This window comes from Primulina huaijiensis, chromosome 2, assembly GCF_012295235.1.
Source record: "Primulina huaijiensis isolate GDHJ02 chromosome 2, ASM1229523v2, whole genome shotgun sequence".
In the NCBI taxonomy this organism is placed as follows: Eukaryota; Viridiplantae; Streptophyta; class Magnoliopsida; order Lamiales; family Gesneriaceae; genus Primulina; species Primulina huaijiensis.
Window position 1 is genome coordinate 11,418,733 of NC_133307.1, and position 17,735 is coordinate 11,436,467.

At 38.3% G+C, this 17,735-nt stretch overlaps 1 pseudogene; it reads right to left on the minus strand.

The window, feature by feature from the left end:
- Positions 1 to 953: 953 nt before the first annotated feature.
- LOC140956483 (uncharacterized) lies at positions 954 to 7,425 on the minus strand (annotated as a pseudogene).
- Between the last annotated feature and the right edge of the window lie 10,310 nt (positions 7,426 to 17,735).

Here is a 17,735-nt window from a genome sequence, read left to right on the forward strand (position 1 = left end):
ACATATACATAGGCGTGGCTGGAAACATGGCTATATCAAAGGAAATGAAAATTGAATGATACCATCTTCAATGAGCAATAAATATCAAGGCAATATAGATGGTATCTCGTAACATGAATTAAAGAAAAAGAATTGATAGTTCTGTGACATATGACATGTGACCTGTGAGTAGTATCTCTATGATATAAATATCATAACTGTGAGAGATAGTCATAATCATGAAATTGGTCAATGACATGCATGTATTTACTGTCAATCATAGGCTTTAATCATAGGGATTTCATTGAAGCAATTTGACACACACTTGGTAGGCACAATGATTTACTAGTTCCTTTATCAATAAATTCATGGATATTCCTTTTGATCAATGAATATATATCAATAACAATGTCAAGAATATAACAATGAAAGGAGCTCGACATGAATAAACATGGCTTTTATAACAAATGAAAGTTTCTATTTACAACTTACAAGCACTTGGTTGCTATGTTATCTTTGAAGAAATCCTACAAGATAATACATGAATTCAACCATTCATCATCCCCAATAACCATAAGAATTAATCAATCCATCATCTTCTTAAATCCTTATAAACTCCAAACAAAATAGTATCCTTACCTTGAAGCTTGGAACCTTAATAGAAGAAGCTAGGAACTACACTTAAATCCTTGACTTGAAGCAAAGAAATATTGGAGAGGAAATTTGAGGGAGAGAAACCTTGAAGGGAAGAAGGCTTGAATCGATAGAATGATAAGGGAGGAGAAGAAAATGATTAGAAAGCCCTAGCCAATACCATATACAAGTCCTTTAGTGCCTAAAAACGTGTTTTTAAGTACCACTTCTTGTTTGCCTAGCGCCACAACATCACTTTACTTGTACTGCGGTGCCCGCGCTTCGGTGCGGCGCTGCCTGGGCCAGCGCTGTGGCGTTTCCTAGGCGCTGCTTCTGCACGCTCAGCAGCGCTGCTGTGCTGCTTTCCGGCGCTGATCCTGCACCACATGATCATCACCAACACAACTAAATCCATCCCTTTCCAACCCTATGCAATACCAATGAACTAAACATCCAGTTACATCCTTTAATCATCCATCAAAACATAACAACAACCACCTATCCATTTCCGTAACCCATAACAACTATGAAATATAATACCAGAAACAATAACCATCTTGTTACCATAACCAATAACCATTTCCTATAAACTCAATCACCAATACCATTACACAATATCTCAACCATCAAACCATATAAATTGTCGATAATCAAAATAAATCATAAACATCCAATAACTATAATCTCTAAACATCGCACCATAAAATAATATCATAACATGATAAAAGGTTGGGATATTACGCATAATATATGGATTTAATGAGTTCACATCATAATAGTAGAGATTTTCACCATAGAACTTATAGACATCAACATGACCCCCATAATAGGCACGCCTTATGAAAGTATCTTGGTTTTGAGTAGGTATATGGATAGGAAAGGTCTTATCATCAAAATAATGCATACGAAATATTTTAAGTGAAAGCGATGACAATGTCATCACCTCCTCGATATCAATATTATACTTAGACCAATTAACCTCTTGAGCCTTCAACATCACAGCACCTAATAGAAGGATGTCATGTCGAAGGTAGTTTATCAATTCCTCTATAGAAACTGAAGATTAGAGACTTTCAAATCCTCATGTGGGATGGAGCCTTTAGAACCTAATTCAGGACATAATGTCTTTCCCAATGTTGCAAGAGAGGTAGGGAGTAATGTGCATGAATCTTTAGAACGGAAGAGTAACTTATCGCCAAGATAGATTTTCAACTCGTAAAGCTTATGATTTCTAAACAAGGTTCTGATTTTATACTTATGACGATCAGCAAAATACCTAAGAATTATAATACCATCAAATCGGGAGAAATTATGCAAATAAATTGTTCAAAGACGTACTATATATGTTTAGAACTGAGACTTCAAAATTATAGAAAAAATTATGTAATATTCTTTCACTCCTTTCTTCGAAGGTATCATAAAAAGGTATGTGATCTTCACTGAAAAATGCGTGTATCGAAGGTTTGGAAGTAAGATCGTCATCTGATTTCACCACTAAGTAACCTGCAGCGTAAGGAACATGAACATTATTGACTAGTATAGTCTCTAAATCGGCTACTATGAAAGGATAACATTGTGGTCTCACACCTTTGATTGTGGTTACTTTAATGGGAGTATGACTCTTTACAGAAATAAGTGATTTGACATCTGGTAGTTTAACACTCTATTTCATAATCTATAACATTTAGAATATCTTCTATATTTATATTAGGTAATTCTATTGATTAAGGGATCATGTTTTCCTTAGATTTATAATAGATACGAATAAAGACAGATTTAACCATAGCTTCCTGATATTGTTCAACGTATAACATCACTAATTGTTCAAGCATAACATAGATCCTCCTTTTGGGGATACTATAACCTATAGTATCACACAATGGAATAGCCTTACCTAAAGTAAATGATAAATCGTGATGTGAATCAACGTACGAATAAAAGCAAACACGATTAAATATGAATCGCGCCCTCAATTTAATATCGAACAAGGAATTCGTGTTGTCTCGATCTTTTGAATCAAGTGTGTGTGTTGTATTTTCACCTCTAAACTATGAAAAGTTTAGCAACAAATAATCACAAGATAAACAATCGAAAATTATGACGAACCTTCAAAGAACAAGTCTAAGACAATGCGCACAAGCACGATCGACAAACGCCACAAAGTTAAAAACTTTGATAAGTTTGATTTTTGAAAAGAAAGCTAAAGCCTTGAAAAAGTTGAGAGAAAACTCAAAACTTTGATAAACTCAATAATAATATTCTGAAAAGTGTCTTCAAATTTCGTTCATCATAGGTTTACATATCAAAAGATATCAAATCTAGTTACCAAGATAATTAAAACTCTAAATAAAGAAACAAATAATTTCCCGAATATGACTCACGCTCGGGCGGTATAATTTGACCGCTCGAGCGCCGAAGGCTCTGGACTATTCGCGCTCGGGCGGTAGAATGTGACCGCTCGGGCGCCGAGGGTTCTGGAAATTTTCTCCTTGGACAGTAAGTGTGGCGCTCGGGCGGTAACGTTTGGCCGCTCGGGCGCCGAAGCTGCTGGACTCCTCTTCATTTATCACCTGAATAGTGTTCCTTTGGCTCCCAAACTTATTCCCATGCATCATGAACCCTTCAGCACTTTGCACCTTGCTTGTAAGTCCTCCTTCCTTGCTCATAAGCCCATGTAACGCCTCTTTAAACTTCTTCAGTCGTCCCCTCGTGATTGGTCCCGCAGGTAACTCTAAGGGATCCCATGCTTTTCCTTGGGACGTGCACATCCGTGTCCGCATCATCCTCCCCTTCTTGAAAAGGATTTGTCCTCAAATCTAGTTCGTCACCTACATCAAACAACGACAAGTCACTAACATTAAAAGTAGAACTCACGTTATACTCACCTGGTTGGTCGAGTTTGTAGGCGTTGTCATTGATCCTTTCAAGGACTTGAAATAATCCATCACCCCTAGGTAACAGCTTTGAACGTCTCTTCTCGGGGAAGCTTTCCTTTCTCAATTGTAGCCACACCCAATCACCTTTCTCAAATATCACCTTCTTCTTTCCCTTGTTGGCTTGCTTTGTGTATTGTTCATTCTTCTTTTCAATATTAGCTTTGACCTTCTCATGCAAACTCCTAACAAATTCCGCCTTCTTTTTCCCATCCATGTTTAACCTTTCAGTCACAGGTAAAGACATCAAATCCAACGAAGTCAAAGGGTTAAAACCATAAACAATTTCAAATGGCGAATAGTTCGTAGTAGAATGCACGCAACGATTATAAGCAAACTCAACAAATGGCAAACAATTTTCCCAATTCTTCAAGTTCTTTTTAAGAATAGCACGCAAAAGTGTTCCTAATGTCCTATTGACAATTTCAGTTTGCCCATCCGTTTGAGGATGACAAGTAGTAGAAAACAACAATTTTGTGCCAAGTTTAGCCCATAAAGTCTTCCAAAAGTAACTCAAGAATTTAACATCGCGATCAGAAACAATAGTCCTAGGCATGCCATGCAACCTAACGACTTCTCTAAAGAACACATCCGCAATGTTTGAAGCATCATCAGTTTTGTGACAAGCAATGAAATGTGCCATCTTAGAGAATCTATCAACAACAACAAATATTGAATCCCTCCCCTTCTTAGTCCTAGGCAACCCCAAAACAAAGTCCATAGAAATGTCAACCCAAGGCTCACTAGGAACAGGAAGTGGTGTATACAATCCATGTGGTTGTGTCCTAGACTTAGCTTGTCTACAAGTTATGCACCTATCACAGACACGCTCAACATCACGCTTCATGTGTGGCCAATAGAAATGTTCATGCAATGCACTTAAAGTTTTTGCCACACCAAAGTGTCCCATCAAACGACCCCCATGTGCCTCCCTAACAAATAATTCGCGAATTGATGATTTAGGGATGCACAACCTATCTTCTCTAAACAAGAAACCATGATGCAAATAAAATTTGTCATGTGGACCATGCATACATGTTTCAAACACACTCTTAAAATCCTCATCTAGGAAATACAACTCCTTGACATGCTCAAAACCCAATATCTTAGACTCGAAGGTAGAGAAAAGTATGTACCTTCGTGATAGTGCGTCGGCCACTACATTTTCCTTACCTTGTTTGTACTTGATCATGTAGGGGAATGTCTCTATGAATGCCACCCACTTGGCATGCCGCTTGTTCAGCTTTTGTTGCCCCTTAAGGTGCTTTAGAGACTCATGATCCGTATGAATCACAGACTCCTTAGGTCTTAAGTAGTGCTGCCACGTCTCTAGAGTCCTCACAAGTGCGTAGAACTCCTTATCATATGTGGGATAATTCAGGACGGCTCCATTGAGTTTCTCGCTAAAGTACGCCACGGGCCGTCCCCCTTGCATCAAAACTCCGCCGATACCTACGCCTGAAGCATCACATTCAATTTCAAACGTATTAGCAAAGTCAGGCAAAACAAGTAAAGGAGCATTAATTAATTTTTGCTTAATAGTATTAAAAGACTTCTCTTGCTCCTCGCCCCAATGGAATGGAACGTTCTTCTTGATCACCGCTGTCATGGGTGCTGCCAATGTGCTAAAATCCTTTACAAACCTCCTATAGAAGCTTGCAAGTCCATGAAAACTTCGGACTTGACCAACAGTAGTAGGAGATGGCCAATCTCGAATAGCACTTACCTTGTCCTCATCCACTTGTATCCCCTGTGAGCTTACCACAAAACCAAGAAAGACAAGTTCGCTTGTACAAAAATCACATTTCTTTAGGTTAGCATATAGATTTTCAGCCCTTAGTGTGATTAGCACAAGTTTCAAGTGATCAACATACTCATCCAAGTCTTTGCTATATACTAGGATATTATCAAAGTAAACAACAACAAATTTTCCTATGTATGCACGCAAGACATGGTTCATTAACCTCATAAAGGTGCTAGGAGCATTAGTTAAGCCAAATGGCATCACCATCCACTCATACAACCCGTACTTGGTTTTAAAAGCAGTTTTCCACTCAACACCTTCCCTCATCCTAATTTGGTGATAACCACTTTTCAAATCAATTTTGCTAAAGATACAAGCACCATGCAACTCATCTAACATATCATCCAGTCTAGGTACGGGATGCCTATACTTAATGGTTATGTTATTGATTATCCTACAATCCACACACATACGCCATGAGCCATCTTTCTTAGGAACTAATAAAACAGGTACAGCACAAGGAGACATGGACTCACGCACAAAACCCCTATCTAACAACTCACTTACCTGCCGTTGAAGCTCCTTAGCCTCCTCCGGATTGCTCCTATAAGCTGGACGATTTGGCAATGCACTCCCGAGCACCAAATCAATTTGGTGCTCAATCTCCCTCAATGGTGGTAGCCCTTGAGGTAGCTCCTCCGGAAATATATCATCAAATTCCTGCAAAAGTGAAACAACAATGTTCGGAAGGCACCCAGCTATATCACTTGTGTTAAAGAGGATCTCTTTTTAAAGAATCAACACAAGTGGTTTATGTGTGTGCATCAATCGCTTCAACTCACTTTTTTGGGCCATGTATGTTTTCTTTTTGGCCTCTTTCCTCTCATTTTCTTTTCCCTCCTTTTCTTTCCTCTCCTTTTTCTTTTGTATGGCTATCTCACTCTTTTGATCACTCTTTTTTCAGCCATTTCTTTTTTTTTTTTCCAAGGCCACCTCACTTTTTAGTTCACTCTTTCTTTCGGCCTCATCTCTCTTTATCTTTTTCAAATGGTCCTCCAACACTTGTTTTGGGGACAAAGGAAGTAATACAATGGAATCCTTTTTAACATAAAGGAATACCTATTCTTGAAACCATCATGAGTCACCTTCCTATCGTATTTCCAAGGCCTACCCAACAAGATATGACAAGCATGCAATGGCACTACATCACATAAAACCTCATCAATGTACTTCCCAATTGAAAAAGACACCAACACCTGTTTTGTCACCTTCACCTCCGCACAATCATTCAACCATTGAAGTCTATATGGTTGAGGGTGCTTTAGTGTAGGCAAGCTCAATTTTTCCACCATCTCAACACTAGTCACGTTAGTACAACTCCCCCCATCTATGATTAAATTGCAAACCTTTTGATTCACAAAACACCTAGTATGGAACAAGTTCTCTCTTTGGTTAGTCTCCTCCTCCTTGACTTGGGCACTTATGATATGCCTAGTCACTAGTGCCTCACCTATAACCGCCTCATACCCCTCGTCAGGATCCTCTAATGCAGCCATCTCATCATCATCATCACCCTCACTATGAGATTCATACTCACCATAGTCATTCAAGATCATCACCCTCTTATTAGGACATTCACTAGAAATATGACCCAACCCTTGACACCTAAAACATTTAGTATCTCTAGATCGATTAGAAGGAGTTTCAGATTTACCTTGCACTCCTTGCTTAGGTGCCTCTTGTTTGGTCTCAAATTTGGGCTTGCTCACCACCATATTCTCCTCACGCTTCACCACATTTGATTGCCATGTAGATGATGAACCTCCGGTTTGATTGGTGCGGCCCACTCCACGCCTTTTAAGTTGTTGCTCCACTTTTATGGCCATTTGCACAATTTCGTCTAGATCCAAGTAGCGCCGAAGCTCAACTTGATCTTGGATTTCCCTGTTCAAACCCCAAAGAAAACGAGCCATCGTCGCCTTATTATCTTCCAATATTAGCCCTAATCATGACTACTTCCATCTCCTTATAGTAGTCCTCAACACTCTTCACCCCTTGCCTTAAAGTTTGTAGCCTCTTAAACATCTCCCTATAGTAGTGGTTGGGCACAAACCTTTTTCTCATCACTCTCTTCATATCATCCCAAGTTTCTATGGGCCTCTCATTGTACCTCCTCCTAGTGGTGAGTAATTGATCCCACCAAATGAGAGCATAGTCTAAAAATTCAACCACCGCCAACCTCACCTTCTTTTGTTCGGAATAGTGGTGACACTGAAACACAAACTCTACCCTCTTTTCCCACTCTAAATATGCTTCCGGATCAGATTTCCCATGGAACGAAGGGATTTTCATCTTAATACTACCCATATTACCATCTTCCCTATTCCCATCATATCTACCCCGAACAGCTTCTCTTCTACCTTTACCAATTCCTCTACCTCTTCCATTCCTACCCCAATTATCATTTTGGCTCTCCTCTTCTCCTCCAAAATCAAACTCTTCCTCTTCTTCTTCTCTACCCATATTTTTAGGATTTGATTTTTTTTCACTCGACTAACCTCAAGCCTATCCAACCGCTCATGTAATGGCTCCATCTCAACCTTCAACATCCTACTAAAATGCCCACACAACGCCTCCATTTGAAACTTAGATAACCCCGTGTTCGAATTATCTCCTACCTCCTTCTCCATTTAATTTTAGATTTGTACCTGCAAGAAAACGTTAGTAGAAAAAAAAAATATTCCTCACCCAAATTCTCACGATCACTCCAAAGAAATTCACTCGTCTCTCCTCTCGTGTTTTGTTTGCTCACAAAAAATACTCACTAGTCACTCCAACGAAATAACACTCACACTCAAATGTTTCCACTCGAATTTTATGTCTCTCTCTAAAGGCTGCTCAAGCTTTGTATTCGTCTATCAAACAGTCAAGTTCAAACTCGTGAACAAATGCGATCGACTCACGAGGGCTGCGTAGACAAGCAAGTTGAAGATAGATATATATATATATATATTTTTTTACTGTGTGAGACACTTCTATATGTCTCACAAAAAGGAATAGAACAAAATATCAAACAAAAAATATTGGCAAATTTTCGGATTTTTATTACTCTTTTTTTTTTCGGCTCTGAAAATTCCGAAAATTCAGAGAAAAATAAGACACGAAGTTTAGTGTATCACAGATTCACGAACGACGAAGAATAATAGAACAAATCAGATCTGAAAGCGGAACTAAAGAATAATTAGATCTGAAGGATAAACTTACTTGAATTCAATGAGCCTAAGCTCTGATACCAAATGATGTGAATCCACGTACGAATAAAAGCAAACACGATTAAATATGAATCACGCCCTCAATTTAATATCGAACAAGAAATTCGTGTTGTCCCGATCTTTTGAATCAAGTGTGTGTGTTGTGATTTTCACCTCTAAACTATGAAAAGTTTAGCAACAAATAATCACGAGATAAACAATCGAAAATTATGACGAACCTTCAAAGAACAAGACTAAGACAATCCGCACAAGTACGATCGACAAACGCCACAAAGTTAAAAACTTTGATAAGTTTGATTTTTGAAAAGAAAGCTAAAGCCTTGAAAAAGTTGAGAGAAAACTAAAAACTTTGATAAACTCAATAATTATATTCTGAAAAGTGTCTTCAAATTTCGTTCATCATAGGTTTACATATCAAAAGATATCAAATCTAGTTACCAAGATAATTAAAACTCTAAATAAGGAAACAAATAATTTCCTGAATATGACTCGCCCTCGGGCGGTATAATTTGACCGCTCGAGCCCCGAAGGCTCTGGACTATTCGCGCTCGGGCGGTAGAATGTGACCGCTCGGGCGCCGAGGGTTCTGAAAATGTTCTCCTTGGACAGTAAGTGTGGCGCTCGGGCGGTAATGTTTGGCCGCTCGGGCGCCGAAGCTGCTGGACTCCTCTTCATTTATCACCTGAATAATGTTCTTTTGGCTCCCAAACTTATTCCCATGCATCATGAACCCTTCAGCACTTTGCACCTTGCTTGTAAGTCCTTCTTCCTTGCTCATAAGCCCATGTAACGCCTCTTTAATCTTCTTCAGTCGTCCCCTCGTGATTGGTCCCACAGGTAACTCTAAGGGATCCCATGCTTTCCTTGGGACGTGCACATCCGTGTCCGCATCAAATCGCTAGATGATAATAATATCATAGCATAACCAATAGTTATTTTCAAATAGTCACATTCTAAATTGTAAGCATACATCTCAATCAATTGTATGAAGGCTAATGTTAGAACTTCAAAATCAATAGATCGATAGTATGGTTCCTTAAAACTAGTAGAAGCATAGATAGATCCAAGATACACAGTTTTCGATCCAACAGAAGATATATTATTTTGTAAACTATTCCAATAACCATAATACTTTTCAGCTGAGGAGGTAGAACACCTCTGTCGACTATAATATAAGACTCTCTGTAATGCCCGGTTACTCGTACATATGATAATAACACGTTTATGTCGTTTATTATGTAGTTATTTGCCTCATTATGTTTTACATGTTAATTGAGGTATCGATATTGAGATTGAACATGATTTTTATATTGTCCCTGGTGTATTGAGAATGAATATGTGTTAAAATAGTGATAGTAAGATGAGTTGGTAGAAGTAGGGTAAGGAAGTTGATAGGAAATGAGATGAAATTGTGGTAGGTTTTACGAGTTTTAGCATACTGATTTGAATCTCGATCCAAATTGTGTGAGGCCATAACCATTAGAAAGTTAAGATATAATGTTACAACTTTCATGTTTTGAGTTTTGTTCAAATCATTAGGGAATAGGAGCCAAAAGTGGCCCGAAGTGTGTCATGTGTATCGTTGTTCCTGCACTGACACATGTTGGGAGAATAAGCATAACTTTTTGCTTAGACCTTCAAATGACATGAGGCCAATTGGAAATGCAAGAAACCACATAGAGCTACAACTTTTATGTTGACCACTTTTGCTAATTCGGAAGATAAAAATGAGTTTTTTGGCTGAATGTGGCGCGCATATGCGACCAGCAGTGTATAAAAAGATAAGGATCGACTTTTCTAAGCAATTTTCCCATTCTTACCTTCTTCTTCAGCAAGAACACGAAGCAAACCTAGAAAACTTCCTCCCAAACGCTCCCTTCTTCATTCCTTTCATCATTTTGAAGTTACAATTAAGTTCTCTATCAGAAGAACTTCCTAAGGGTGTAAGTTTTCTTCTCTTTTTCTTGTTATACATGTATATACATAGTGATTGTGTAGAACCCGAAAATCAGATTACGTATAAGCCATGCATAATTACTATTATTTAAATTAAAATGATTTTTAACATGTGTGGGGACCCGGGCTCTAACTCAATTATCTTTGGTATTAAGTGGATCTTTGCTAGAAAATGTGGGTCAAAATTTTGCTTTTAACAATTATAAACAAGTGTATATAAATCATACATAATGCTATCATATTATTTAACTCAAAGTATCATTTACTTGTCCAACTACAAGTATCCTACTAGTGTTTAAACTTTAAATACATGTCTAGTAATAAACCACTAGTTCTTCGTCTCCGCCCGAAATCTCCACGCTATCTCGATCTCTCATCTTTGTCTCGACCCTGATCCTGTCCCACCTGTTGTTATGCACACATACAGACACAACAACAGCCGGATACTTCGGTGAGAACAAATCCCAAAATAAAACATGTATACATGCATGTCATGCAATTAAATACAAAATCATAACACACGAATCAGTAATTATGAATGACATATTGGTGAATACAGATAAAACTCTTCGACTCTTATTCTTTGACTCGACTCATATCTTAGTCTAGGGATCCCAGTGTGAATAAGACGTAACAAGTCTCCCACCTACTCTCCCAATCGTGGTGGCGGTACGTCTTATTCCTAGACTTCGGTCATGTCTGTATCGAATCTCTACAATCGGAGTCGATCTTCTCCTATGCTTCGATACCACCAAACATCTAGAAAGTTTGGCAAATCTGCCAATGACTCTCCTATCTCAATGCGTGTAATTAAATCAAGATAAAGCACAAGCATAGCAAGGTATAGAAATCTCGTATGTGATTTTGGGAAACTCGAATCAAATCTAACTCGAGTTGTATCTTCCCGAATCAACATGAATTATACCTTTCTTGTTGTAGTCTCGGTTTGAACAAGTCGAAATCTTGAAATCTCGATATCCAATCTGTCAATACCAATCTGAAAAGACATATATACAATGTACCATATCAACCTCTAACTCAAAGGAGTACACATACGGATCAATATTCAATCTCGGTACATTTCTACGGCATAACGGCGAAATCTCACGATACCGGTCGATTCAAATATCAATAATCAACAACCATAACTCATAGCCATTACAATATGTTCCAACATCTCCAAAACCTAAACAATTCAACTCAAGACATGATGAAAATGAAAAAAAATCGCATAACATGCATAAGGGTTTAATTCATTTTAAACTTTGTTAAGTCATGTTTATTTATTTTAAACGCAGAAGTTTAGTTTTATCTTTTCGGATAGGTACGCGAGGCTGGACTGAAGTTTGGGGAATTGAGATAAGATTAATAATAAGAAAATATTCCTAAATTTAATTTAAGCCAAGGAATAATTTATTTTAATGTAAAAGAATGTTTAAGGAATTATTTAATTAATTGAAGTTAAGTTAGTAAATAAGTTATTTTATATCCAATAATTAATTAAAAGCCTAAATTAAAATGTGTAACCAATTGGGATAAATTAATCTAGGCCAATTTTATTCGAGTAATTATACCCTAACATGTTAGTAATTTATTTTAAGACTTAGCCATGCCATACAAGAAAATAGTTATCCTAAATTTATTTATTAATTCACAAAAATACATAATATGTGTTTAAAACTTTAAGGAGTTAAAATTCAAGAATTAAGCAATATTTTTACCATACATTTGATAGAAATTTTCGGCCACTCCTCAAGTCAATTCTTTCTTGTTTGGCAACTCTCCATTTTTGATTCCCTTCCTTAACCCTTCATTGCATACTTAATCCTTCACTTTTGAATCACCAATAATTAATAATTAAGCACTATTATGCACCTAATCAACCACTAAATTAGTCTATCAATCCCTTATTCTCGAGCAACAAGAAGGAAGAAAATCAATCCTTGTGTCATTCCATTCCTCATTTGTAACTTCTACCATAATGCATTCTTGACCCATTTAATTAGTAACCTTCCCCTTCATTCCTTGGCATTCTCTCCATACTCTCATTTGAAATTTCAGTAAGAAAATAGCTGCAAAAATCTAGAACCATCAACAAGAAACAAGAAAGAAAAGGAACTCCGTCTCCGTCACGTCGTGTTCGTCGTATCGTTTTGTTTTCTTCTAAACAAAATTTCCAGGTATGTTTATATTGTTCATTTCTCTTCAATCATGTCCTATAAATATTTTAAAACATCACATGTTCATGAATTTAAGGAGCAAAACCGAAATTTGATAGCAATTTTGAAGAAAATCCTGCACAGCCCCTTCGACCCTCTTCTTTCATGCTTCACGGTTTTGGCTTGTTTTGTGATTTCAGGAGGTTGGCTCGGTTCCAAACGCTCCAAGCTGCATCTAGGCATGTACTAGAATGTGTTAGGGCCATGTTGGTTCATTATTTCAAGCCCATGCACGCAGGAGGAAGACTTGACAGCAACTTCTCCCATAGTTGCAAAGTTGAGTGACGATTTTGGTTGTTTGATTGTCTAAGAGGAGTGTTCGAATCTTGGTTGGCCCAGGGCCTGTAACCATGGTTAGAACCCTCTCTTAGCATATCTAGGACGTGACCAAGACAACCTTTCAAGGCTAGGTTCACGGATCCATCAATAATTTTCAACAACCAAACATATGCCCCCTCGATTTTCCTTTTTCTGGTGTGAGTGAGTTGGTTTCGGCTTTTTGGGGGTTTGGGTAGATCTTGGTTGGCTTTTAGCCCTTATCCATGGTTCACACAATACCTCATGATGTCTAGATCAAGCCATGGTCGATCATATTGCCACTGGAATGATATATGACAGCAAGCTGAAGCAACACCCTCCACGGTACAGCACATGGTGTTCTCGGGTGAAGCTTTGGATTGTCGTAGGTGTTTTCTTGGATTGTGGTTGGCTTTTTTAGCCCTTAGCCATGGTTCAAGGCACACCTTGGGACATTGGTAAGAGACTCTGGTTGGTGGTTCAAGCCCCAATGGCCATTGGTCTCGTAAATGAAACATAGCAAGCGCAGCTGCTGCCACGTTATTTGTTAGCAACTTTGCTTTGGTTCAGAGGTGGTGTTTGAGTTCTTGGTTTGCTTTTAGCCTATGGCCTTGGACTAGACAGTATCTCAATGAGTTAGGAAGGTCATGTTCTTGGCCGTTTGTTATTTGGTTAAGTTTAGAGGTCGTACGAGAATTGACGATGCAATGTGCCAAATTGACTCTTGGAAGAGCGTTTCAAGATTTTGGCCTCCATTCACTGTTTTCGTGTTTTACAGTTATTATGAGTATTATTTAAACATTTTAGTCGTATTTTAATCATGACTAAATGATGGTTTGATGTTGGTTGGGTTGGTACGGAGTCATGGTTGGAAAAATGAGTTGTTGGTTTCATTTGTCTCGTTTTTGGTTTGGTTATGAAGCTTTTGTCAAGTTGAAATTATTCGCATGTTTCTCATGTTAGAATTAGGTTGCAACAAGCCTGGGAACGATCCAACTAATTCGGTTAAAAAAAAAAAAAGAGGGCTATAATTATATTACGTGCATAAAATATAAAATGTTTATTTTTGAGATATATGCGATATGTCTTGTGGCCGCCTCACGCTTATGGGATCTCTCTACCCAGTGACTTACGACCGGTTTATGTTCATGTATGGGTATGGACATCCAGTCCAAGGTCTGTGGTGATCTATACTGCCCAGTATACTGTGGTTTAGTATGATCAGACGTTCATGTTATGTTACGGGCCACTTGCGTAGAAACATTATCTCTACCAGAAAAATTACGAAATGATATTTTATGACAGGGCTCTATAGAGCAAATCTTTTACGTACGATTTTCAGATATGCACGTATTTATAATTACTCATGACACGATTTTCACCTTACGCTTTACGATACGATATTTTTACGTTGCATGCGATTTTATAATATATTTCCTTGTTATTCACGATATATGCATGTTGAGTCTTTAGACTCACTAGACTTGATTGTTGTAGGTACTGATGAGGTCGGGACTGAGGGCGGGGACCAGTGAGCTGCTTGGGTCGGCGGTAGTATGAATCCGAAGACCTCATGTTTCAGTTTATTCGCATTTTCATGTTCAAATTAATCTTTTTATATGTTGGATATTTATTTTTTTAAGTTGTTGTTTTGAAACAAAATAATTACTTCCGCTGTTAATTTTTAAGTTAAACTTATTTATCAGTTAATTTATGAACGATGCATGTTATTTATTTAAAGAGAAAAATTTTAAATAATTCCGAAAAATCACGAGTACGAAATTCGGGCCTCTACAGTTGGTATCAAACCCTATGTTCTTGTAAAGGGTTGTACTACTAGTGACCTCGAGAAGCTCATGAATTCACGTCTTCGGTCTGTAAGTTTTACGTTTCCGCATTTCGTTTAAAGCATGAAATATTTTAACAGCATGTTTTCATGAAATGTTTTATGTCAATATTATGATTACGCAGTATTTATTTAAATTTAAAGAAATAATAGAAATTATGCATGTTAGTTACGTATGGGTTGTGTGGGGACCCGAACCTAATTCAACACTTAATTGTTATTAGGATCAAATATAACAACTAAGTAATGTGGGACATAATTTTTTTTTTTTTNATACATCCCAGTATAAACAATGTAGACATGCAATCATATAAAAACATATATCAAAGCAAATAACAACTATCATTAACATGTAGCAAATCAACAAACATGAATGATATAAAACTGTAAATCAACTAGTCATCTCAGACTCGACTCAATCGACGCGTCATCTCAGACTCGACTCATTCCTACTCTAGAGATCCCGGGGTCTGGATATTGACAAATATATCGAATCTCAGTCGATAGGAATGAATCAACCCTGAACAACATCGATATAATGCGTATATCCAGTATCTGGGCGAATCAGCCAACAGAATAAGCGAATCAGCCAATAGAATAAGCGAATCAGCCGAAGAATAGGCGAATCAGCCGAAGAATAGGCGAATCAGCCTATAACTCAATACATACATTGTCTATGAATCAATAGATCACACACATCAATTCTCATAAATTGCAAATATCAATGCAATAAACTAAAGTATGTGATTTAGGGAAACTCGAGTCAAACCTCACTCGAGTTGTGCAATCCCAACTCAACATTAATTTATACCTTTCACTTTGTTACTCTGACTAAGTCGAAGTCTCTGATTCAAAGCCTGTTAATATCAATCTGGCCATCACAATATATGGTATCAATACACCACTCAATCAATACTGGATATAATCAGAATTCAATCAAATTCCGTTTTAACAGCATAACGTCATAATCTCAATGTACCCAGCACTACCATATAAATCAGATATCAATCCCAACACCTCATAATCGATAACAAATCAATTCTAATATCAAATCAACTCCAAAATTCATAACAATTTCATATGGTATCGGTTCTTCACTCCGGTTTCGATTATACGATGTCTAAAATGCCAAGAACATCATATATGAATCATATCAGATTCTGACAATACCATAATTTCAAATCATATCAAAACGTAGCAAAACTTACGTCCAGTTGTAGTCTACGTCGATAGGAACACAGTACCGCAGTCAGATGCAAATCAGACGGGCGGATCGAAATCTAAATGCGTAAGAATTTTCTTCACTTTCCTCGGCCCTTTTCTCTGAACAGATAGGAAGGAGTGACACGATTTCTACATATATATATATCCCATGCATGTTTCAGAAACGTGTCAACTTTTCATACATCTCCGTCGGCGCTCGGGCGGTTGCCCTTTACCGCTCGAGCGCGGAACGTTCTGTCCAAGCCCTCCATTGTTATCCACTGGCGCTCGGGCGGTAATATTCTACCGCTCGGGCGCCAGACGTTCTGTCCGAGTGATAAACTTAGGGTGCACTGGCGCTCGGGCGGTTCTTTTCTACCGCTCGGGCGCCAGATGTTCTGTCCAACATCTTACCTTATAATGCACCGACGCCCGACTTCTCCACTTGAGTTCCTACTCTGGCTCCTGAAATCTTAATTCTGTCAATTAATCAACGTCTGATTACAGTGATTAAATCTCGGGCATTACATTTCTCCCCCCCTAAGATACGATTTCATCCCCGAAATCATAGGCGATCAGATCATATCAATAAGAAAGTATAACAGAAGCTAAACAGGAACCCATATCAACGAAATAACTCTAGGAATCTCTGTCTCATATCAGCCTCAGTCTCCCAGGTAGCTTCTTCAATGCCATGACGATTCCACTGAACTTTCACAAGCGGAATATTTTTTTTTTCTGAGCTGTTTTTCCTCCCGATCAAGAATCTGGATCGGTTTCTCGACATAACTCAATGTCTTATCCAGTTCAGCCTCGCCTGGCTGAATAACATGTGAAGCATCAGGAAGACATCATGAATCCCAGATAATGAAGGCGGTAAAACAAGTCGATAGGCACAATCTCCTATCTTCTCGAGAATCTCATACGGCCCAATATATATCGTGGAGACTGCTTCCCTTTCTTGCCAAATCGGACAATTCCTCGGAAAGGGGAAATTTTCAAGAGTACTCGGTCTCCTGCCTCAAATACCAACGGTCGTCGTCGGACATTGGCATAGTTGGCTTGTCTACCTTGGGCTGCCTTCATTTTCTTCTGAATCAGCTTCACTTGTTCAGTCATATCTCTGATCATGTCAGGTTCGATCTCAGGAATCTCAGAGATATTATCCCAATAAAGAGGGGATCGACATTTCTTTCTGTACAACGCTTTAAAAGGAGCCATCTCAATACTCGTCTGATAGCTGTTGTTCTACGAAAACTCATAAAGTGGCAATGCATCTTTCCATCCAGTGCTAAAATCAAGCACTTTAGCTATCAGCATATCTTCCAATGTTTGGATAGTCCGCTCCGACTGTCCGTCAGTCTGTGGATGATATGCGGTACTAAGATGTAACTTGTTACCTAGAGCCTGCTGTAAACTCTGCCAAAAGTACGATGTGAACCGAGGAGCACGGTCTGATACTATCGACTTTGGCACTCCGTGCAATCTGACCACCTTTCTGACATAAATCTCGGCCATTTGGTCATGTCGGTACGTCATCTGGTACGGAATAAGACATGCGGATTCGGTCAATCTGGCAATCACCACCCAAATCACATCATAACCTCGGGAGGATCTCGGTAGCTTCGTCACGAAGTCCATGGAAATGTGATC